The sequence below is a fragment of the Pseudophryne corroboree genome, chromosome 2, assembly GCF_028390025.1.
Source record: "Pseudophryne corroboree isolate aPseCor3 chromosome 2, aPseCor3.hap2, whole genome shotgun sequence".
Classification (NCBI taxonomy): domain Eukaryota; kingdom Metazoa; phylum Chordata; class Amphibia; order Anura; family Myobatrachidae; genus Pseudophryne; species Pseudophryne corroboree.
Window position 1 is genome coordinate 214,256,148 of NC_086445.1, and position 25,950 is coordinate 214,282,097.

The 25,950-nt window shown below is 44.2% G+C and overlaps 1 long non-coding RNA gene across 1 annotated transcript in view; it reads left to right on the forward strand.

Moving 5' to 3' along the window:
• The first annotated feature begins 21,646 nt into the window (after positions 1-21,646).
• The window catches only part of LOC135050660 (uncharacterized), a 16,938-nt gene continuing 12,634 nt past the window's right edge, over positions 21,647-25,950 (forward strand). Inside the window, exon 1 of the long non-coding RNA XR_010241725.1 lies at positions 21,647-21,810. This is a non-coding gene — a long non-coding RNA (uncharacterized LOC135050660). The remainder of the gene's footprint in view (positions 21,811-25,950) is intronic.

Sequence of the window (25,950 nt, forward strand, 5' to 3'; positions counted from 1 at the left end):
TAGTGCATGGCATCACGATCGTAAAAGATATAAGAAGGTGGGAAGGGGTGGGGGTGTTAAGGCATAATGCAGAGCCAGCCCTAGACATAGGCAAACTAGGCAAATGCATAGGGCCGACTCAGCGGCTGTTTTGTGGGGCACCTGTTGCTGGGTAGGTGACGTACCGCCACTCCTGGGCTATTTGAGACTGCTGCATGGTAGGTTTTTTTTTTAAAGGGCGGGGCGGGGGGGGGGGCATGGGGGTCTGTGGTTAGGCCATGCCCCCAACTTTGCCTGGGCCCGGGTGGTCTGTGTGCAGCCCTGCCTGCCTCTCCTTCTCCATCTGGCTGGCTCCTACAGTCACTCTCCATGAGGTAACGTGTATCTATGTGTGTGAGTGTGTGTGGTGACTGGAGTGAACAGGCTGTGTGTGTGGTGACTGGTGGGAGCCGGCTGTGTGTGTTTAATGACTGGAGGGGCCGGCTGTTTGTGTGTGTGTGTGTGTGTGTGTGTGTGTGCGTGTGTGTGTGTGTAATGAATGGAGGGGACAGGCTCTGTGTGTGATGACTGGAGGGTACGGGCTGTGTGTGTTTGTGTGTATGTGTGTATGTGTGTAGTGAATGGAGGGGGCAGGCTGTGTGTGTGTGATGACTGGAGGGTAAAGACTGTGTGTGTGTGTGCGTGTGTGTGTAGTGTGACTGGCAGTGACAGGCTGTGTGTAGTGACTGGAGGGGCCGGTTCACTACACACACACTGTGTGTGTGTGTGTGTGTGTGTGTGTGTGTGTCTAGTGAACTCAGGGGGCAAGCTGTGTGTTTGTGTGTGTAGTGACTGGAGGGTACAGGCTTTTTGTGTGTGTGTGTGTGTGTGTGTGTGTGTGTGTGTGTGTGTAGTGTGACTGGAGGGGACAGGCTGTGTGTAGTGACTGGACAGGCTGGCTTTGTGTGTGTGTAGTGTGACTGGAGGTGACAGGCCAGTACCAGTCACACCATTCGCCAGGCATACAGCATTAATATTTAGGTATTGAAGCATTAAAACTTAGTTGCATGATAGTAAATCAGACATTTAGCAAACACTAAAATGTCTGGATTATTGTGTACATTACAGAGTTCATCAAACACTGGTGGTAATTCCAAGTTGATCGCAGCAGGAATTTTTTTAGCAATTGGGCAAAACCATGTGCACTGCAGGGGAGGCAGATATAACATGTGCAGAGAGAGTTAGATTTGGGTGGGTTATTTTGTTTCTGTGCAGGGTAAATACTGGCTGCTTTATTTTTACACTGCAATTTAGATTGCAGATTGAACTCACCACACCCAAATCTAACTCTCTCTGCACATGTTATATCTGCCTCCCCTGCAGTGCACATAGGGGGTCATTCCGAGTTGTTTGCTCGCAAGCGGATTTTAGCAGATTTGCTCACGCTAAGCCGCCGCCTACTGTGAGTGAATCTTAGCATCTTAAAATTGTGAACGATGTATTTGCAATATTGCGATTACACACCTCGTAGCAGTTTCTGAGTAGCTTCAGACTTACTCGGCATCTGCGATCAGTTCAGTGCTTGTCGTTCCTGGTTTGACGTCACAAACACACCCAGCGTTCGCCCAGACACTACTCCATTTCTCCGGCCACGCCTGCGTTTTTTCCGGAAACGGTAGCGTTTTTTCCCACACGCCCATAAAACGGCCTGTTTCCGCCCAGTAACACCCATTTCCTGTCAATCACATTACGATCGCCAGAACGATGAAAAAGCCGTGAGTAAAATTCCTAACTGCATAGCAAATTTACTTGGCGCAGTCGCAGTGCGAACATTGCGCATGCGCATTAAGCGGAAAATCGCTGCGATGCGAAGATTTTTACCGAGCGAACAACTCGGAATGACCCCCATGGTTTTGCCCAACTGCTAACAAAAATCCTGCTGCTGTCAACTCAGAATTACCCCCACTGATCAGTCATACAGATGCCAGTGTATGTGTCACACGGATGTTCAGACACATTAGGTCACTTCTGGAGTCATCATACAGTATACCTGTGTATAGTATGTGGCTGTGTCATGAGCACTAATGTATGCATGTCTAGTTGTCTTCAAACATCCTTAGAATGAATTTTGCTGACATTGTGTCATCCCTCTCATCATCAGAACCTGGCACAAGTTGCAGCAGAATCAGCGGAATATGCTGATATTGTCTGTCACATTATTCATCTTTATTAACAATAGGAACAACATTTATCAGTCAAGAGTTGAAAGATCACCTGAGGATTTTATAAAGAAACACCCCAACTGATGTGCCGCCTTATTGCAACCCCATGCAGTACCAGCATCAAGGAGTTAACAATGTTTTTAGGTAGGCAGAATGTATTAGCATGAAGCAGTAGACATTTTAATATTAACTTGAGTGGGCTGATAGAAGATCAAAATGTTACTTGATTCAGTGACCTCCATTGGCATAAGTTACTTTTCGGAGATATCCATGAACAGTTTCTATTGCTACAAATCAGATTGTATTATACGAGAGACTAATTATAAAGGCAGAAATTTGAAATGATAAGAGATGAGTAAATCGCTCTCCGTTTTTGTGGCATAAATTACTTAAAGTGCAATAAAATAACAAAATTCCAAATGACATGGAATAAAACTATTTCACATTAAACTATAAAACATAACAAAGTCAAAACTATTTTGTTCTTACAACACACTGATGGGCAGTATGGATGATGTAATGGTCAGCATTTGTCTCAGTGCACAGAGGCCACGGCCCTGTGTGGAGTTTGTGTAGTAGTCTCCCACCAAAATCTGCAGAATGTGTGTTCACTATATAAGTAACTGGTAATAAATAACTCATTCATCTCATACTTGGCGACTTCCTGATTGCCCCCTCCGGTAGGAGGCAGCCAGGTCAACTCAATATGAGGGGGGGCATCAGTGTACAGTAGATGGGCTGTGCGGGGGCACGGAGGAGCAATTGCATAATCGTAGCCCCCCTCCCCCCCCCCCCCCGCTATACAATGCCCAGAATATGGCATTGTAAAGCAAGGGGTGGGGCTATGATGGCATCATCCCGCCCACTATCACACAGTAAGCAGGCAGATAGGGACAGGGACCTGATTTTCGGGAGCCTCCAGGAGAGTAGGCTTACCATATTGTTTCTTTAAATTCTAGTGCTTCACTATAATTGTGCTTTACTGTAATTCATCAAATTCACAGTAAGCAGATAAGAGTAAACAGAAAATCTCACAGACAGATATTCCTCAGGATTAAAGCTATTGGGAGGGACTTGCATATTGGTATTTACCATTTTCACACAGATTCCGGTCTCAGTGAAAACTATCGGAAAACTGAACTAAAAAAATAAAAAAATAAATCCTTTATCCTGACTTAATAATTTTGGACAGAACCTATATTTTAAAAATGTTTAAGTATTTTAATAAAAAAAAATAAGATTTTCATAAATTCTGATGATAAAATTGTAGAAATGAACTCCCAAATTAATTCTCAGCACACATATTTGATAGGACACACATATATTTAGAAAAATGTCACTTTTTATCCCACTGTTGCTAAAGGTAAATTCATCAAAACATTCACAACTTTGCCGCTAAACCCCCCCCCCCCCCCACAAAAAAAAGAAGTTAAATTAACAATGAATGAAAGTAAAAGCCTCAAAAAAATATAATGACACAACCAAATAAAATACAATGGGCGGTATCCAATTAGCCCCAATGCAATTTTGGCTGTTAAAAACGGGCCTATATCGCAATATCCAAAATGAGACCATTTTTAACAGACGAAATTGGACCCGTGATCACACAAAAACACATGGGACCATGTGTTATCTCTGCTCCAGCGGCTGCTCATTAGGGATTATGCTTTGCATGAGAGCGGCACATAAAGCATAATCCTAGATAAGTGCAGGTATCGGGGGAAAAGGACGCTGGCATCGGGGCTAGTAAAATAGCCCCCGGTAATCCTATTGGTAGCGGTAAAGTAATACCCCTTTCACATCGCCAATGCCGGATCCCACCCAGGAATTGAAGAAATGTCAATTTTAAAACAGCAAACCAATCCTGGGTATCCTGGGAAGAACCAACAAAGGAGGGAGGGGCAATGCACTCCAGCCTGTGCCCAGCCCCCTTTATGTACAGTATGCACCAGTGTAGATTGCTTGCTGGAGATTCGTCCTGAGCCCTGTGAGAGGGAGGATCTTAGCACATGCTTTTTCATGCTCTGATGTGCATAAAGCAGAACATAGAGCAATGGAGGAAATCAGGATGTCCACTTCAGGGCAGATGTACTAAGCAGTGAAAAGAGTGGAGTAGTGTGCCAGTAGAAAAGTTGCTCATGGCAACCAATCAGCATTGAAGTAACATTTATAATTTGCATATTATAAAATTATACAGAGCAGCTGATTGGGCAACCTCTCCACTGGCTCACTTCTCCACTCTTTTCACTGCTTAGTACATCTCCCCTCTTTTCTTGCAGTGTTATATTAAAGTGTGTATAAAATATATATATATATATATATAAAAAAGAAAAAGAAGAAACTCCCTTTTTGGCCGTGCTAATGTCAGGTTTAAGTTGCACCTTTTAGGTGACCCCTTGTTATTGGAGGCCAAATAAACAAATAGATAATAACAGTATAGACAATAATAATTATATATGAGGGAAGGTGCATCGTGGCTTGCGCTCTCTCTGGGATACATTTTGTCATGCCCCTTCCCGCGGGGCATGTGCCTTATGTAACTATTGGAAAAATGAGGGGCGGTGCCAATTCTCTCTCTGGCACAGGGCACCAAAAGGTCTAGTTACAGCTCTGACAATAAATAATTGCTCACGAAGTGTGTTAACTCATATATACTTAGAAATGTACATTTGATGTAAGATAATGTTGTGATTCAATAAAAGAAAATAGTTTTGAATTGAAAAAATCAAGTAATATAAATCTACCAGGATCAATAGACTGCCCAGGAGCAATAGACTACCCAGGAGTAATAGACTGTCCAGGAGCAATAGACTGCCCAGGAGCAATAGACTGTCCATAAATACACTGAATAGTGAGAGTACATTTTTTATTAAACAATACTGCCATACCACATTTTGTTTATTGATATGAGGCAGAGCTACATTCCCCCCAGAGCCTGATTAACAACAGGGTAACTAGTGCGGATGCCCAGGGGCCCCTCCACATATAGCTACACCATGAACTTGGGGGCACTGTGCCATATGTGAACTGGGATTCTGTGTGGAATAATGTGAGATGAGTGCACTACTATGTGTTAAAACTTTTGTGGTGCTGGGAGTATTTACACACAAACTTTAATAACATTAACAACATATCTTACTGACAATTTTATTCGTATGGGACCCTTAGGACCCCACAAACCGTGATCCAGCCCTACATTCCCCTATTGAAGTGCCCTGTAAACTACCATGATCATGTGGGTCCCAAATTCAAACATTTCTTAACATTTCCTACTCAGAAATTAAATAATAACAGAGCTCACCTCTCAAGTATTCTGCAAAACAGGCAAACAAAAAAGAGGCACAATTATTTTTATCATATAGTTCGAAAAAAAAAGACTTTCAAATATAATAATTCTTCCATTACAAATATATATCTCAGGGAATTGGTTTACACAACAAGTAAGAAACAAACAAACAAACAAACAAACAAACAAACAAACAAACAAACCAATTTGTCCATTAAGTGACTGTTTGAAATTTTGTTTAGCTTTTCTGTAGTAATAATTTCACTCTGTTCTGTATAAACATGATGATCTGTGTTTTCTCACTGTTTGGGTATTTTATGTTTAATTAGTTTCTAATAGTTACGCTCGATTGGAGGAAGGCTCGTGGCTTGCCATTGCATGAACTTGGCTCACTGTCTGATACCAGACCAGACATTTATTAACCTTTGATCTAACATAGAATAACTGTTAAACAACTATTGTCCTTCACTTATTATCTTTACACATTAGTTTGCATTTATTCTCAGCATTGGAACATTGTTCTTGTAGAAAACTAGGACTGTAAAAATCTAAGATATCTCCGTAACTCTGGACATCGCTGTCCGGACTCTGGATTAATCACTGGCGTGCCCCTCTGACGGCACACCACAGTGTAGACTACATCTAGCTTTATTTCCCTGTGTGCACACCGTAAAGAAATGGTCTGCACACGCCAATGCATTCCACTCACTGCATCAACCTGAAAAAGGACATTTTTACATTATGGGCCCGATTAAGAGATGGACGCAGTTGCAACTGCGTCTTTTTACGTATTGCAACAGCAAATTTATGCCGCATCCAGTGTATTTTGAGATGTGCACCAGCTGTGTCTCTATTTCACAACTTAGAAAGCTTAAGGGCAGAGCCGGCCCTAACCAATATGATGCCCTAGGCAAGATTTTGGCTGGTGACCCCTAGCACCGCCGCTAGTTCTGCAGGAGATGCCTGGCATGATTCAGCTGGCATCTCTGCTAACGTCGGGCAGCTCTTGTTTATGAAAATCCATCTTATTTGCATTACTATGTGGCTAGGATGCACAAGCAGCGTCTGCTGATTAAAATTATATGCAGCATGCCTATATTCTTTGTGCGACTGCGGCTGTATCTGCATACGAAATGCTACATTACAGTGATTTCCAGGAATACACTGCAACGTAGCATTTTGTATGCAGATACAGTCACAATCACACACAGAATATAGGCATGTCGCATATCATTTTAATCAGCAGAAGCTGCTGGTGCCCCTAAGCTAGTTTGCCTATACCTAAGGCCGACTCTGCTTAAGGGGGACATTTACTAAGCAGTGATAAGAGTGGAGAAGTGAGCCAGTGGAGAAGTGGCCCCATCAACCAATCAGCACTGAAAATGATACAGAGCTGCTGATTGGTTGATGGGGCAACTTCTCCATTGGTTCACTTCTCTGCTCTTATCACTGCTTAGTAAATGTCCCCCTAAGTCACTTACTGGTTATATTCTGTGTATATATTTATTATGGATGCGTTTAACCTTTTCCTGTCCACTTATGTTATTTAAGATAAGTATGTTTGGTACAGGAAGCTATTTTTTTAAGACTCTTTCCCCTACAACCTATACCATTAGTTCTCAACGTGGGGTACTAGTACACCCAGGCGTGCTCACTGTGACATTCAAGCGTACTAGAACAATTTTCCGTTACGGTGGGAGAGGACATCCAATAATTAGGCACTTGGGGAAAGCAGTTTCCTTAGGATTTCTAGACAATTACATCACAGTATGACCCTGATAATAAAATTAAAAGGTCTATCCCTGTAGTTTTATTGTCTATTCTACACTTTCATAAATTATTTATTTCTCACACACCTTACAGTATTACATCTACAATTCATTATATTCCTCTGTCAAATTTTTGAAATCACATTTATTTTTATATATATAATGGCGCCTAAATATTTGATCTAATAGCAATTGCAGTATATTCATTAGAAATATTTTACTTTGCAAACATTAGGGGGGGGGGGGGAGGAACCCCACACAAGTTACATTTTCTAGATCACCTAGCAGGTGCTGAGGTGTAGTCATTACTCACTGATACATTTTAAAAGATCCACTGGTGGAGCTAATTACTTCACTTGCGATTCTATGAGGAGACCTGGAAAATGTGAATTGTTTGGGGTCCTGAGGACCGAGTTTGAGAACCTGTGTTATAGACCAATGTTTCCTTATCTTGGTCTACAGGGAACGCTAACAGTGTATGTTTTACAGAGTATGCAGTCAGTATGTCGATGTTGACAGTTATGATGTTGATATGATCAGGGCCATAGAGAGCCACGCTGGGCCACAGTAAAAGGGGGTATGGCTTTAAAAAGGGGGCGTAATGACACCTGTTACTATAAAAAATGTAACCAATACACAGGGGGGTGCAATTTTAACATGGTGGTAGGGGGGGGGGGGCACGGGGGATAGCACTCACTTCCTACCTTACTTGAACGTGTCCCTTCTCCCTGACCAGCGCCATCTTTCCAGTGATATTTGGGAAGATGACACTCCCCACTAGAGAGCAAAGACTCTGGCACAGTGCCGGTGTCTTTGCTTTCTATGTGTGGCGCCATCTTCCTGAAGGGATCACCAGGAAGATGGTGCCGCCACTGGCGACCACAACACAGCTATACTTGGGGGGAAGGGGTAGTGGGCTGCTGGAGGGGACGCGCCCGGCACCACTGGATATGGTTACAATGCCGACATCCAGAATGTCAAGATTTTGAAAATATCAACATAAACAAATTGCTTATTACACATATTACATGTTGACGTAACTAAAATGATAAAATTAGCATTAGGTTTAGGAATAAATGTATAGGTTACGGTTAGCGTTAGGCATACCTTAAATATAATGGATTGCCTGCATTATAAACATTCCCACATTTCATCAGTGTCTTAGCTTGTCAATTTGGTGAATATATCAACATGTCTAAATATTATCACCATGTTGGCATTCTCATGTCGACATTATGAATGAGTTTTGGAATCACTGCTATAGACCATTAAAGTGTTAATTATAAATACTATATTACATACACTATCCAATATATAAGGAGACCAATGGTGCTGGTGCTAGGTGCTTCAGCTATGCACATGGTGCCCGCATCCAGGAAAAAATACCAGCTCAGGCAGGTTGGTCCCTGCATCTTACGGCTTCAGCTGGGTACAGATTCACCCGTAAGCCCAGATAGCCTGTGCACACTGGAATGATGTTAATGAAAGACGGAACAATCATGTTTCATCCTTCATTAGCATACTACAGGATGCTACTGATATCGTCTCTAGCGATCACGGGCACCTGTATATCGGGCATACACACTGTCCAATATGTGCCGATATAAGCAATTTGTAGGTCTGATCCACTGGATTTGATGACATATCTCTCAGTGTGTGCCCAGCTTTACTGTTATGGGTTACCCTGAAAGTGACTGAAGTATTACATACTGTACACTGCACTTTATATGAGGCAGACTATAGCTTGTTATAATAATTGTGTTCTATCCATGGGCTGGCTACACTTGTAAAAAAACACTTTGGTATGGGATCCCAGCAGTCAGGATGCCGGCGGTCAGAATAACACAGCAGTGCACAACATAAAAAATATATAGAGACTGAGACTTAACTAGCGCTTCTTATTCTTGCTGGTGCTTATTCACAGGCTTCCATCATTCGTATTTGAAGTATCATATAAATGAATATAAAGTGCATATAGTGAAAATAAGAATTTACTTACCGATAATTCTATTTCTCGTAGTCCGTAGTGGATGCTGGGGACTCCGTAAGGACCATGGGGAATAGCGGCTCCGCAGGAGACAGGGCACAAAAGTAAAAGCTTTAGGATCAGGTGGTGTGCACTGGCTCCTCCCCCTATGACCCTCCTCCAAGCCTCAGTTAGGATACTGTGCCCGGACGAGCGTACACAATAAGGAAGGATTTTGAATCCCGGGTAAGACTCATACCAGCCACACCAATCACACTGTACAACCTGTGATCTGAACCCAGTTAACAGCATGATAACAGAGGAGCCTCTGAAAAGATGGCTCACAACAATAATAACCCGATTTTTGTAACAATAACTATGTACAAGTATTGCAGACAATCCGCACTTGGGATGGGCGCCCAGCATCCACTACGGACTACGAGAAATAGAATTATCGGTAAGTAAATTCTTATTTTCTCTGACGTCCTAAGTGGATGCTGGGGACTCCGTAAGGACCATGGGGATTATACCAAAGCTCCCAAACGGGCGGGAGAGTGCGGATGACTCTGCAGCACCGAATGAGAGAACTCCAGGTCCTCCTCAGCCAGGGTATCAAAATTTGTAGAATTTTGCAAACGTGTTTACCCCTGACCAAATAGCAGCTCGGCAAAGTTGTAAAGCCGAGACCCCTCGGGCAGCCGCCCAAGATGAGCCCACCTTCCTTGTGGAATGGGCATTTACATATTTTGGCTGTGGCAGGCCTGCCACAGAATGTGCAAGCTGAATTGTACTACACATCCAACTAGCAATCGTCTGCTTAGAAGCAAGAGCACCCCGTTTGTTGGGTGCATACAGGATAACAGCAAGTCAGTTTTCCTGACTCCAGCCGTCCTGGAAACATATATTTTCAGGGCCCTGACAACATCTAGCAACTTGGAGTCCTCCAAGTCCCTAGTAGCCGCAGGTACCACAATAAGCTGGTTCAGGTGAAACGCTGACACCACCTTAGGGAGAAACTGGGGACGAGTCCGCAGCTCTGCCCTGTCCGAATGGACAATCAGATATGGGCTTTTGTGAGACAAAGCCGCCAATTCTGACACTCGCCTGGCCGAGGCCAGGGCCAACAGCATGGTCACTTTCCATGTGAGATATTTCAAATCCACAGATTTGAGCGGTTTAAACCAATGTGATTTGAGGAATCCCAGAACTACGTTGAGATCCCACAGTGCCACTGGAGGCACAAAAGGGGGTTGTATATGCAGTACTCCCTTGACAAACTTCTGGACTTCAGGAACTGAAGCCAATTCTTTCTGGAAGAAAATCGACAGGGCCGAAATTTGAACCTTAATGGACCCCAATTTGAGGCCCATAGACAGTCCTGTTTGCAGGAAATGCAGGAATCGACCGAGTTGAAATTCCTCCGTGGGGGCCTTCCTGGCCTCACACCATGCAACATATTTTCGCCAAATGCGGTGATAATGTTGTGCGGTCACCTCCTTCCTGGCTCTGACCAGGGTAGGGATGACCTCTTCCGGAATGCCTTTTTCCCTTAGGATCCGGCGTTCAACCGCCATGCCGTCAAACGCAGCCGCGGTAAGTCTTGGAACAGACATGATCCTTGCTGAAGCAAGTCCCTTCTTAGTATCTCTTGAAGTTCCGGGTACCAAGTCCTTCTTGGCCAATCCGGAGCCACGAGTATAGTTCTTACTCCTCTCCGTCTTATAATTCTCAGTACCTTGGGTATGAGAGGCAGAGGAGGGAACACATACACCGACTGGTACACCCACGGTGTTACCAGAGCGTCCCAGCTATTGCCTGAGGGTCTCTTGACCTGGCGCAATACCTGTCCAGTTTTTTGTTCAGACGGGACGCCATCATGTCCACCTTTGGTCTTTCCCAACGGTTCACAATCATGTGGAAGACTTCCAGATGAAGTCCCCACTCTCCCGGGTGGAGGTCGTGCCTGCTGAGGAAGTCTGCTTCCCAGTTGTCCACTCCCGGAATGAACACCGCTGACAGTGTTATCACATGATTTTTCGCCCAGCGAAGAATCCTTGCTGCCATTGCCCTCCTGCTTCTTGTGCCGCCCTGTCTGTTTACGTGGGCGACTGCCGTGATGTTGTCCGACTGGATCAGCACCAGTTGACTTTGAAGCAGAGGTCTTCCTAGGCTCAGAGCATTGTAACTTGCCCTTAGCTCCAGTATATTTATGTGGAGAGAAGTCTCCAGACTTGACCACACTCCTTGGAAATTTCTTCCCTGTGTGACTGCTCCCCAGCCTCTCAGGCTGGCATCCGTGGTCACCAGGACCCAGTCCTGGATGCCGAATCTGCTGCCCTCTAGTAGATGAGCACTCTGCAGCCACCACAGAAGAGACACCCTTGTCCTTGGAGACAGGATTATCCGCTGATGCATCTGAAGATGCGATCCGGACCATTCGTCCAGCAGATCCCACTGAAAAATTCTTGCGTGAAATCTGCCGAATGGAATCGCTTCGTAAGAAGCCACCATTTTTCCCAGGACTCTTGTGCATTGATGCACTGACACTTGGCCTGGTTCTAGGAGGTTCCTAACTAGCTCGGATAACTCCCTGGCTTTCTCCTCCGGGAGAAACACCTTTTTCTGGACTGTGTCCAGAATCATCCCTAGGAACAGCAGACGTGTCGTCGGAATCAGCTGCGATTTTGGAATATTTAGAATCCATCCGTGCTGTCGTAGAACTACTTGAGATAGTGCTACTCCGACCTCCAACTGTTCTCTGGACCTTGCCCTTATCAGGAGATCGTCCAAGTAAGGGATAATTAAGACGCCTTTTCTTTGAAGAAGAATCATCATTTCGGCCATTACCTTGGTAAAGACCCGGGGTGCCGTGGACAATCCAAACGGCAGCGTCTGAAACTGATAGTGACAGTTCTGTACCACGAACCTGAGGTACCCTTGGTGAGAAGGGCAATTTGGGACATGGAGGTAAGCATCCTTGATGTCCAGGGACCCCATATAGTCCCCTTCTTCCTGGTTCGCTATCACTGCTCTGAGTGACTCCATCTTGATTTGAACCTTTGTATGTAAGTGTTCAAAGATTTCAGATTTAGAATAGGTCTCACCGAGCCGTCTGGCTTCAGTACCACAAATAGTGTGGAATAATACCCCTTTCCTTGTTGTAGGAGGGGTACTTTGATTATCACCTGCTGGGAATACAGCTTGTGAATTGTTTCCAATACTGCCTCCCTGTCGGAGGGAGACGTTGGTAAAGCAGACTTCAGGAACCTGCGAGGGGGAGACGTCTCGAATTTCCAATCTGTACCCCTGGGATACTACTTGTAGGATCCAGGGGTCCACTTGCGAGTGAGCCCACTGCGCGCTGAAACTCTTGAGACGACCCCCCACCGCACCAGAGTCCGCTTGTACGGCCCCAGCGTCATGCAGGGGACTTGGCAGAAGCGGTGGAGGGCTTCTGTTCCTGGGAAGGGGCTGCCTGCTGCAGTCTTCTTCCCTTTCCTCTACCCTTGGGCAGATATGACTGGCCTTTTGCCCGCTTGCCCTTATGGGGACGAAAGGACTGAGGCTGAAAGACGGTGTCTTTTTCTTTATACGGCAATACTTCCATGTGCCGTTTGGAATCTGCATCACCTGACCACTGTCGTGTCCATAAACATCTTCTGGCAGACATGGACATCGCACTTACTCTTGATGCCAGAGTGCAAATATCCCTCTGTGCATCTCTCATATATAGTAATGCATCCTTTAAATGCTCTATAGTCAATAAAATACTGTCCCTGTCAAGGGTATCAATATTTTCAGTCAGGGAAGCCGACCAAGCCACCCCAGCGCTGCACATCCAGGCTGAGGCGATCGCTGGTCGCAGTATAACACCCGTATGTGTGTATATACTTTTTTGGATATTTTCCAGCCTCCTATTAGCTGGCTCCTTGAGGGCGGCCGTATCTGGAGACGGTAACGCCACTTGTTTTGATAAGCGTGTGAGCTTCCCAACGCGCCCTAACTTCTGGCGGAAAAGGGTATAACGCCAATAATTTTCTATCGGGGGAAACCCACGCATCATCACACACTTCATTTAATTTATCTGATTCAGGAAAAACTACAGGTAGTTTTTTCACACCCCACATAATACCCTTTTTTGTGGTACTTGTAGTATCAGAAATATGTAACACCTCCTTCATTGCCCTTAACATGTAACGTGTGGCCCTAATGGAAAATACGTTTGTTTCTTCACCGTCGACACTGGAGTCAGTGTCCGTGTCTGTGTCTGTGTCGACCGACTGAGGTAATGGGCGTTTTAAAGCCCCTGACGGTGTTTGAGACGCCTGGACAGGTACTAATTGGTTTGCCGGCCGTCTCATGTCGTCAACCGACCTTGCAGCGTGTTGACATTATCACGTAATTCCCTAAATAAGCCATCCATTCCGGTGTCGACTCCCTAGAGAGTGACATCACCATTACAGGCAATTGCTCCGCCTCCTCACCAACATCGTCCTCATACATGTCGACACACACGTACCGACACACAGCACACACACAGGGAATGCTCTGATAGAGGACAGGACCCCACTAGCCCTTTGGGGAGACAGAGGGAGAGTTTGCCAGCACACACCAAAACGCTATAATTTTACAGGGACAACCTTATATAAGTGTTTTCCCTTATAGCATCTTAATATGTAATAATATCGCCACAAAAATGCCCCCCCTCTCTGTTTTAACCCTGTTTCTGTAGTGCAGTGCAGGGGAGAGCCTGGGAGCCTTCCCACCAGCAGTTCTGTGAGGGAAAATGGCGCTGTGTGCTGAGGAGAATAGGCCCCGCCCCCTTTTCGGCGGGCTTCTTCTCCCGTTTTTCTGACAACCTGGCAGGGGTTAAATACATCCATATAGCCCCAGAGGCTATATGTGATGTATTTTTAGCCAGCATAGGTACTTTCATTGCTGCCCAGGGCGCCCCCCCCCCAGCGCCCTGCACCCTCAGTGACCGTTGGTGTGAAGTGTGCTGAGAGCAATGGCGCACAGCTGCAGTGCTGTGCGCTACCTTAAGAAGACTGGGAAGTCTTCAGCCGCCGATTTCTGGACCTCTTCTCTCTTCAGCATCTGCAAGGGGGTCGGCGGCGCGGCTCCGGTGACCCATCCAGGCTGTACCTGTGATCGTCCCTCTGGAGCTAGTGTCCAGTAGCCTAAGAAGCCAATCCATCCTGCACGCAGGTGAGTTCACTTCTTCTCCCCTAAGTCCCTCGTTGCAGTGAGCCTGTTGCCAGCAGGACTCACTGAAAATAAAAAACCTAATAAAACTTTTACTCTAAGCAGCTCTTTAGGAGAGCCACCTAGATTGCACCCTTCTCGGCCGGGCACAAAAACCTAACTGAGGCTTGGAGGAGGGTCATAGGGGGAGGAGCCAGTGCACACCACCTGATCCTAAAGCTTTTACTTTTGTGCCCTGTCTCCTGCGGAGCCGCTATTCCCCATGGTCCTTACGGAGTCCCCAGCATCCACTTAGGACGTCAGAGAAATACCGTTTTAATAGCATACATATATGACACACATTTTTTTTTTTAAAGTATAAAAGTATAAAGGTCAGGTATTGTGCAAATCACTGCAAGCAGCAAGGAAAGACAAACTAATTACCAGATCATTCAGTACTGTTTTTAGGCAGTTCTAAAAACGCATGGGAGATGGTAAAGGGATTTCCGGATAATCCCACCATACATGGATCTTACTGGATACTGGTCCTTAAGTCCGTCCTCGGGCTTGTCAGAAGGTAACCAACGCGTTTCCACCCCGGGCTGGGGTCTTTGTCAAGGTTCAAAAAGTCTGAATGCTGACCTCCTCATTTGGGCTGCTATTTAAATGCACGCAGCACCAATAAGAATCCTAATTGCCCAGCTGGACCCTATACATGAAAAAACTACCAGTCCCATGGTCCTCTGCTGTGGGCGTCCCTATCGTCATGGCAGCTCCAATCCTAATCTGGAAATTCTGTAAGAGGCGGGCTTGTTGTCATGGTGTTCAGTCTGTATTCTTTTCCAGTGTGTCCTCCAGCACTATACGGCGTAACGTCACTTCCGGTTGCTGTAAGGGGTGGGCTTGTTGTCATAGTGCCCAGTCTGAGTTACTTTCTCATGTATCCTCCGGCGCTACACAGCTTAGCGTCACTTCCGGTTTCTGTTGCTATGGAAACCCGTGTCTCTATCCGTCCCCGCTCGCTCCGGAGCCGCGCAGCGCATGTGGATGCATCATGCACTCGCTTAGCTCTCCCACTCTGTGGTTCTCATGGAATCTATAAAATGTCCTTTTGGTATTATTTAGAGATTCGATCAGTTCAAAACGTAACGTCACTTCCGGTGACGTCAATGATGCATACTCTTTGTTTACATTTGCCTAAAAAAAAGTGTTTTAACAATGGACAGAAAGTGAGTCATCAACCATATTAAATAATCTTAAATAAATGGCATTATAAAATCTGCTAATGTTTAAAAAACTTTGTTCATACAGACAAATTCCCATTGTTTACATTTGTCTACAAAGAATGTTTTGATAATGGGCAGAAAGTGAGTCAACAACCATATTAAATCATCTTCAATAAATGACATAATAAAACCTACTATTTTATATGTGATTGACTTTAAAAATATAAAAAAACTTTGTTAATATTTATTCAAATATAAATATGTGAAGTTCGTTAAAGGAGGGCCGGAGATGAGATTTAAAATGTTTTTTTTTAAAAACCATAAATATATATATTTATAAAAACCATTTAACCTCAAAATCGGAGTTAATACCCCCAGGTTTCAGCGTACCGAATTCATAAATCAATTGCATCTCTTTTTTCGCCAGTTGACCAGGTATATTTTTACATCTCCAGTTTCCTTTCACATGTTTAATCCCACAAAACTGTCTAATAGCTGAAGTGTTACTTTGGTGGACAGTCCTGAAATGTTCGGATAATGCATGTGTATTTAGGCCATTTCTAATGTTTCTAAGGTGCTCGCTGATACGGATTTTTAATGCTCTTGAAGTGCGGCCTATATACCAAAGGCCGCATGTGCATTCTATCGCATAAACCACATTAGAAGAATTGCATGTATTAAAGTCCGTTATTTTCCAGTCATGTTTATTGATGGTGACTTCCGTGATCTTACTAGTCTTCGACTGGATACCTCTACACCCTAAACAAAGGCCACAACGAAAAAAAACCTTTTGATTTTATTGTACTCATGGCTTTTTTCAGAGGATGGGCACTCTTAACCAGACTCGTTTTTAAATTTGGTGCTTTTCTGAAGATGCACTTGGGTTAACTTGGGACCAGTCCCCCAATTATCGGGTCCTTTTTAAGTATCCCCCAATGTTTGACTAGGGTTTTTTCAATACTCCTATACTGACTGTTGTATGAGGTTATAAAAGCCCATTCGAAATTAGGGTTAGTTTTCTTTTCAGCACTATTCTTGGATTGTAACAGAAGTTCTCGATTTATACCTGCTACTTTATTCTTGGCATCTGTAACCTTTTCTTTATTATAGCCGGATGCTTCAAATCTGAGTTGCATTTCATTTGCCTGTGACACGTATTTTTCTTATTGGGAGCAGTTCCTTTTGAGACGCCTAAATTGACCCCCAGGAATTGAACCCAACCAGTCTGGATGGTGGCAACTCTTTGCGTTAATATAGGCTCCGGAGTCAGTGGGTTTTTTAAAATTCATAGTATTTAGCTTTCCATTCTCTACGTATACCGTCACATCAAGAAAATTAATAATGCTAGTACTCTTCTCAAAAGTGAAAAAAATATTCAGATCGTTACTGTTAAGGTATGTAAAGAACTCATCTAGCAAAGTTTCTCCACCTTTCCACACAAAGATCACATCGTCGATGTAACGTCTCCACAGCACCAGGTTCGCTCCGAAGGGACAGTGGTTCCAGATATTCTCCTCCTCCCACTGCCCCATAAAGATGTTGGCACTTTTGAGAAGAGTACTAGCATTATTAATTTTCTTGATGTGACGGTATACGTAGAGAATGGAAAGCTAAATACTATGAATTTTAAAAAACCCACTGACTCCGGAGCCTATATTAACGCAAAGAGTTGCCACCATCCAGACTGGTTGGGTTCAATTCCTGGGGGTCAATTTAGGCGTCTCAAAAGGAACTGCTCCCAATAAGAAAAATACGTGTCACAGGCAAATGAAATGCAACTCAGATTTGAAGCATCCGGCTATAATAAAGAAAAGGTTACAGATGCCAAGAATAAAGTAGCAGGTATAAATCGAGAACTTCTGTTACAATCCAAGAATAGTGCTGAAAAGAAAACTAACCCTAATTTCGAATGGGCTTTTATAACCTCATACAACAGTCAGTATAGGAGTATTGAAAAAACCCTAGTCAAACATTGGGGGATACTTAAAAAGGACCCGATAATTGGGGGACTGGTCCCAAGTTAACCCAAGTGCATCTTCAGAAAAGCACCAAATTTAAAAACGAGTCTGGTTAAGAGTGCCCATCCTCTGAAAAAAGCCATGAGTACAATAAAATCAAAAGGTTTTTTTTCGTTGTGGCCTTTGTTTAGGGTGTAGAGGTATCCAGTCGAAGACTAGTAAGATCACGGAAGTCACCATCAATAAACATGACTGGAAAATAACGGACTTTAATACATGCAATTCTTCTAATGTGGTTTATGCGATAGAATGCACATGCGGCCTTTGGTATATAGGCCGCACTTCAAGAGCATTAAAAATCCGTATCAGCGAGCACCTTAGAAACATTAGAAATGGCCTAAATACACATGCATTATCCGAACATTTCAGGACTGTCCACCAAAGTAACACTTCAGCTATTAGACAGTTTTGTGGGATTAAACATGTGAAAGGAAACTGGAGATGTAAAAATATACCTGGTCAACTGGCGAAAAAAGAGATGCAATTGATTTATGAATTCGGTACGCTGAAACCTGGGGGTATTAACTCCGATTTTGAGGTTAAATGGTTTTTATAAATATATATATTTATGGTTTTTAAAAAAAACATTTTAAATCTCATCTCCGGCCCTCCTTTAACGAACTTCACATATTTATATTTGAATAAATATTAACAAAGTTTTTTTATATTTTTAAAGTCAATCACATATAAAATAGTAGGTTTTATTATGTCATTTATTGAAGATGATTTAATATGGTTGTTGACTCACTTTCTGCCCATTATCAAAACATTCTTTGTAGACAAATGTAAACAATGGGAATTTGTCTGTATGAACAAAGTTTTTTAAACATTAGCAGATTTTATAATGCCATTTATTTAAGATTATTTAATATGGTTGATGACTCACTTTCTGTCCATTGTTAAAACACTTTTTTTTAGGCAAATGTAAACAAAGAGTATGCATCATTGACGTCACCGGAAGTGACGTTACGTTTTGAACTGATCGAATCTCTAAATAATACCAAAAGGACATTTTATAGATTCCATGAGAACCACAGAGTGGGAGAGCTAAGCGAGTGCATGATGCATCCACATGCGCTGCGCGGCTCCGGAGCGAGCGGGGACGGATAGAGACACGGGTTTCCATAGCAACAGAAACCGGAAGTGACGCTACGCTGTGTAGCGCCGGAGGATACATGAGAAAGTAACTCAGACTGGGCACTATGACAACAAGCCCACCCCTTACAGCAACCGGAAGTGACGTTACGCCGTATAGTGCTGGAGGACACACTGGAAAAGAATACAGACTGAACACCATGACAACAAGCCCGCCTCTTACAGAATTTCCAGATTAGGATTGGAGCTGCCATGACGATAGGGACGCCCACAGCAGAGGACCATGGGACTGGTAGTTTTTTTCATGTATAGGGTCCAGCTGGGCAATTAGGATTCTTATTGGTGCTGCGTGCATTTAAATAGCAGCCCAAATGAGGAGGTCAGCATTCAGACTTTTTGAACCTTGACAAAGACCCCAGCCCGGGGTGGAAACGCGTTGGTTACCTTCTGACAAGCCCGAGGACGGACTTAAGGACCAGTATCCAGTAAGATCCATGTATGGTGGGATTATCCGGAAATCCCTTTACCATCTCCCATGCGTTTTTAGAACTGCCTAAAAACAGTACTGAATGATCTGGTAATTAGTTTCTTTCCTTGCTGCTTGCAGTGATTTGCACAATACCTGACCTTTATACTTTTATACTTTAAAAAAAAAAATGTGTGTCATATATGTATGCTATTAAAACGGTATTTCACTATATGCACTTTATATTCATTTATATGATACTTCTAATACGAATGATGGAAGCCTGTGAATAAGCACCAGCAAGAATAAGAAGCGCTAGTTAAGTCTCAGTCTCTATATATTTTTTATGTTGTGCACTGTGTTGGTGAGGGGTGAAGGAAACCTCTAGGAGGCTTTGAGACAATACCAGCTGCTATAAGCATTGCGCACGAACTGTTCTCAAATTTTCTTAGTATCAGAATAACACACCAGCACCCAACAGCCTGAAATCCTGACAGGGGCGCTGGAGCTAAGTAATCCTAATACTAACCCTCCCTCTAACCCTCTCTTACCACAGCCTATGTCTAACCCTTTCTTTATAAGCCTAACCCTAACCCTCCTTCCCCGGCATCCTAACCCTAACCCTCCTTCCCTGGCAGCCTAACCCTAATGCTCCCTCCCTGCAGCCTAATCCCCCTTCCCTGGCAGCCTAACCCTAACCCTCTCTCCCACAGCCTAACCCTAACCCTCCCTCCCTGCAGCCTAATCCCCTTCCCCGGCATCCTAACCCTAACCCTCCTTCCCTGGCAGCCTAACCCTAATGCTCCCTCCCTGCAGCCTAATCCCCCTTCCCTGGCAGCCTAACCCTAACCCTCTCTCCCACAGCCTAACCCTAACCCTCCCTCCCTGCAGCCTAATCCCCTTCCCCGGCATCCTAACCCTAACCCTCCTTCCCTGGCAGCCTAACCCTAATGCTCCCTCCCTGCAGCCTAATCCCCTTCCCCGGCATCCTAACCCTAACCCTCCTTCCCTGGCAGCCTAACCCTAATGCTCCCTCCCTGCAGCCTAATCCCCCTTCCCTGGCAGCCTAACCCTAACCCTCTCTCCCACAGCCTAACCCTAACCCTCCCTCCCTGCAGCCTAATCCCCCTTCCCTGGCAGCCTAACCCTCCCTCCCTGCAGCCTAATCCCCCTTCCCCGGCATTCTAACCCTAACCCTCCTTCCCTGGCAGCCTAACCCTAATGCTCCCTCCCTGCAGCCTAATCCCCCTTCCCTGGCAGCCTAACCCTAACCCTCTCTCCCACAGCCTAACCCTAACCCTCCCTCCCTGCAGCCTAATCCCCCTTCCCTGGCAGCCTAACCCTCTCTCCCTGCAGCCTAACCCTAACACTCCCTCCCTGCAGCCTAACCCCCCTTCCCTGGCAGCCTGACCCTAACCCTCGCCCCCGCAGCCTAACCCTAACACTCCCTCCCTGCAGCCTAATCCCCCTTCCCTGGCAGCCTAACCCTCTCTCCCACAGCCTAACCCTAATGCTCCCTCCCTGCAGCCTAACCCCCCTTCCCTGGCAGCCTGACCCTAACCCTCGTCCCCGTGGCCTAACCCTAACACTCCCTCCCTACAGCCTAACCCCCCTTCCCTGGCAGCCTGACCCTAACCCTCGCCCCCGCAGCCTAACCCTCCAGACATACTTACATTCAGAATTCCGGCTGTCGGGATTCTGGCTCTGGAATTCTGACCGCCGGGATCTTGTACATAGAGATGTCAACTACATCCCCCTTTAAGAACCCTGCGTTTACCCCTGTATATTAAGGTTAGGTATACATCCTACAATTGCATGCTTTTAAATTTAGGAAAGTGAAAATATAATCACTGTTTTTCCCTGCCTGTCCTGCTTCGTCAAGTAATGGCTCAGCATGGGCGAGATGTACTACAGGTGAAAACTCAGAAAATGCAGTTTTCTGAGTTATGCCCGCATTCCCTTATGTACCATGCTATAGAATGCGATACATTCCAGACCGGTGGGTGTTACCCAATATATGCCTATGGGCTTCTTTCAATCGGATCCCTCCCAGCAACCCCCACAGCACGTGCGTCACACTGCGCATTCGCAGAAAGACTCCTTGGTTCTAAACCTGGAAGTCCTTTGTTCGCAAAGTACTGCTCTTAACGGGAGAGCTGTCCTTTGCAATTCTAATTGCATTTCTTGGTACATACATTATTAACACAAATATGTACCTGATACGTAGAGGGTATGTATAGCATGTATAGTACCTCCACATAATGGGCCTGCAATTAACCTCTAGCTAGCATTTCTGAAGTAACTTGTCAAGCAATGTCTCCACTTGTCCAACTCTCCACTCTCTGGGGCATATTTTTACAACATGATGTCTGTTCTTGAATACTTGGTTCAATAAAGATTCTTTTTTCACTTGGATGTAACATTGTAAATGCTCATATCCGTCCCAGTGATCATGAAGAATTAAAGTAGATGCATCCACGATCCCTTTCCTTGCACCTGCATACCCTTTCATGGCTACTGCACATGTGGCTTTCCAACTACGCACGTGCCGTGCTGCAAATCCTGCTCTGCAAGACCTCCTGCAGTCCACCGGAGAGAGATCACAACTTCCCTCTTACAGGTAATGGGCTAACACTTCACTTTACTTGTTAAATACTGTCCTCATAGAAAACTCTGTGGACAGCTGCTGCGGGAGCCGGCGGACTGATGTTTCTGATATCTCCTGGTTTCCATATTTTGCAACATTTAAGGGATACTTATTTCAGCAGTTTCTACATATTTTAAGGGAAGACTTGATCATACTTACCTAATATTACAGTCTCCCCTCTGGGAGAAGTCTGGAGAAAAGATGCTGCAAGTCACTTAGGGGGGCAGGGTCAAACGGTCTCATCATTAGGCCCTGCCCCCAAGACTTGGAAACATCAGCGATTCGTGGGTCTACTGCGAGGGGTGGAGCTTAAGGACCACCCTTAACTCAGGGAAACACCCACGATTTGGAGATTCGCGGTGAGGAGCAGAGCTAAATGGCTAATTTCAGTCATTTAGCCATACTCTCTTCACATGGCCGAGTGATTGCCGGTGATTTTCACACCATACTGCCCAGAAGCGGGCCAGATGTGGGAGAGTCGCTTACTCGTCCGGGGCTGTGAAGTACTACCCCAAAAATCGGGAGCATCCTGCAGCTTCTGGGAGGGTAGGCAAGTATGCTTAATAAATAAGCCCCTTTAGGAGCTTTGATACATTTCCTCCTATGTTTTACAACAATGTTGCTATTCCTAGAAGTAAAAAAAAATGTATTGGATACCAAATTAAAATAAATTAACAGATATTTATAGAATTTTATTTAATTAAAGGCAACAACTGAAACAATAAAGCAGTAAAACACTTGGGGTTTGATTCAGAGTTAGGAACAAATAAAAAAATGAGGAGCAGTATAGGAGGAATTTGCTCCTGGAACAAACAATGCTGCAATGCAAGAGGTGCACATGTAGATCATTATTTATTAATGTATTTATGTATTTATTTATTTATTTTCTTATTTATGCTTGCATACAGGGAAAATATCGACTGCTTGTGTATGTAGCAAACAAATGATAGGCAGCTGGAAAAATCTTAAATTTAGATAAAACGGAAATAATTAAAATCTTGTTCTGAATAAATACAGTAGGCCATGTGGGCAGAAATCCAGATGGCAGTCACACCTGGTGAAGCTCTATGGATCAGTAATTCTCCCACCTTTCATTGAGTACCGCAATGTTCATTTGGCACGTGGTAAGTCCGTGAAGCAGAAATCCGCCACACACATAGCATGGAACACTGGTGTATTCCTCTCTGTGGGCGTGAAGTACTGTCACATGGTGTTTATCACAAAATGATCAGACTCTGCAAAATTCGCCTGTGCATCTTCTGCTGAGAACGGTACTTTTTCTTTTTTTGGGGGGGAATTGGCATTAATTACTAAATGTCTACCAACATGTACCTGTATTTCTTAGTTGAAAGTTTCTTTTGTAGTCACTAAACTATATTATTACAGTATGTCCAATCTCCCTACGATGAAAGTATACATATTGAGCTGCAACTTTTTAGTTACTCTTGATTGGGAATTCAAGACAAAACAGATCACAACACTAAATTGCTATTAATAATTCAGTGTTGATCCCTAAAATGTAAAAATAGAGCTAAGAGCATAGGGGAGTTATTCAGAGTTGATAGCAAAAAAATAAAAAAAAGATAGCAATTGGGCTAAACCATGCAGCACTGCAGGTGGGGCAGATGTAACGTGTGCAGAGAGATTTAGATTTGGTTGGTTTATATTGTTTCTGTGCAGGGTAAATACTGGTTGCTTTATGTTTACACTGCAATTTAGACTTCAGTTTGAACACACCCCACCCAAATCTAAATCTCTCTGCACGTTACATCTGCCCCTCCTGCAGTGCAACATAGTTTTGCCCATTAGTGTGTTTTTTTGGTTTGCTAACAACTCTGAATAATCCCCATATCCCCATCACTTTATTAATTGGGTTCATCAAGAGTAAATTATGTAAAAACTAGTTACCATCCCATCAAAATGCTGGAGTAATATGACAGTAATGTCAACACCAGCAGCTGTGTGTGCCTGAACGGAGCAACACTTGAATTGCACAGCACTGAGGTCATGGGTTCGATTCCCACCATGGCCCTAACTGTGTGGAGTTTGTATATTCTCCCTGTACTTGCGTAGGTTTCCTCTGAGTATTCCGGTTTCCTCCCACAATCCAAAAATATACTGGTTAGTTAATTGGCCTCAACAAAATGAACCCTAGAGTGAATGTGTGTGCGTGTACATGTGGTAGGGAACATAGACTATAAGCTCCAGAGACTGATGTGAATGGCCAAATATTCTCTGAAAAGCACTGCGGAATATGTGTGCGCTATATAAATAACTGGTAATAAATAAATAATTGCTCCATTGGGCGCCATCTAGTGGCCGCTGGTGCGCAAAACACTTGCATTCCCCCCACAGAGGTGAGAAGCAGTGTTAGCCTTTTATTATATAGGACTGGTATTGGGAGTTGAGAATTTCAGGCAAGAAAAGGCATGATTACTGTGAAAGGCATAGAGGTATTTGTGGATGGCCCCATGCAAACTGAATGATGTTGTGTACATGAAGGGTGCTCCTAGCTATTCTGGTACATGTAGTGTTACACAGACTTACAAAGACATTTATATACAGTATGAATGTAATATATGAAAAAGGAAATAGGGTAACTTTAGGCAAAATTAATCAGAATTAAGCCTACAGTACCTCTCATGTAAAAATTCACCAATCTAAGCTATCACATCACCAATATTACATTTTATAAGAAAACTTTTCATCTCCATGATGTTGCCCCCAACTGCTGCCTGATCTAATGCTCAGGATCACCCACTGCATCAGAGACGATTTTATATCAGTATAGAGGACAAATAAAAGAGTTATCTGAGTCACAACACGCTAATACTGTGCCAGAGTCCTTCTTGTAAGATGATGCTGACCATGTCCACCCACAGACAACCCACACAGTTCTCCCTGGACAGATGACAAGAAGGTAGAAACTCAGCAAGAGCAAAGTCCTTTAGGCTCCATATTCTGTTCTTCCTTACAGACATTCAGGGAGAGAATTAGTTTCCTCATCTTTTCTGTAGCTAATACACTAGGAGCTGAGGACCTAATTCAGACCTGATCGCAGCAGCAACATTTTTCTCTAATGGGCAAAACCAGGGCCCTCATTCCGAGTTGTTCGCTCGCTAGCTGCTTTTAGCAGCATTGCACACGCTAAGCCGCCGCCTACTGGGAGTGTATCTTAGCATAGCAGAATTGCGAACGAAAGATTAGCAGATTTGCGAATAGAAATTTCTTAGCAGTTTCTGAGTAGCTCCAGACTTACTCAGCCATTGCGATCAGTTCAGTCAGTTTCGTTCCTGGCTTGACGTCACAAACACACCCAGCGTTCGCCCAGACACTCCCCCGTTTCTTCAGACACTCCCGCGTTTTTCCCAGAAACGCCAGCGTTTTTTCGCACACTCCCATAAACGGCCAGTTTCCGCCCAGAAACACCCACTTCCTGTCAATCACACTCCGATCACCAGAACAATGAAAAATCCTCGTTATGCCGTGAGTAAAATACCAAACTTTTGAGTAAAATAACTAAGCGCATGCGCTCTGCGAACCTTGCGCATGCGCAGTAAGCGAATAATCGCAATATAGCGAAAATCGGCAACGAGCGAACAACTCGGAATGACCCCCCATGTGCAGTGCAGGTGGGGCAGATATAACATGTGCAGAGAAACTTAGAGTTGGGTGGGTTAATTTGTTTCTGTGCAGGGTAAATACTGACTGCTTTATTTCTACACTGCAATTTGGATTTTAGCTTAAACACACCCCACCCAAATCTATCTGTCTCTGCACATGTTACATCTGCCCCACCTGCAGTGCACATGGTTTTGCCCATCAGACAACAATTTTGCTGCTGCAATCAGTTCTGAATTAGGCCCCAAGTATATATCTAGGCAGAGACATAACTAGAAATGCATTATCCCGTGTTAAGGATACATTGCTCCAGTAGTTAAGGTTCTAGCATCGCAAATCCTTTGAAATGACCATGAAGACCAGTCTGTACTGAACATTCTAGCTGCTGCTACCTGTATACAGGATCCAATCTCCCTAAATATTACAACATTCGTAATCTACAATTTTTTGAAGTAACATTTGCACATGAACGTGGTCACATGTACATGGTAT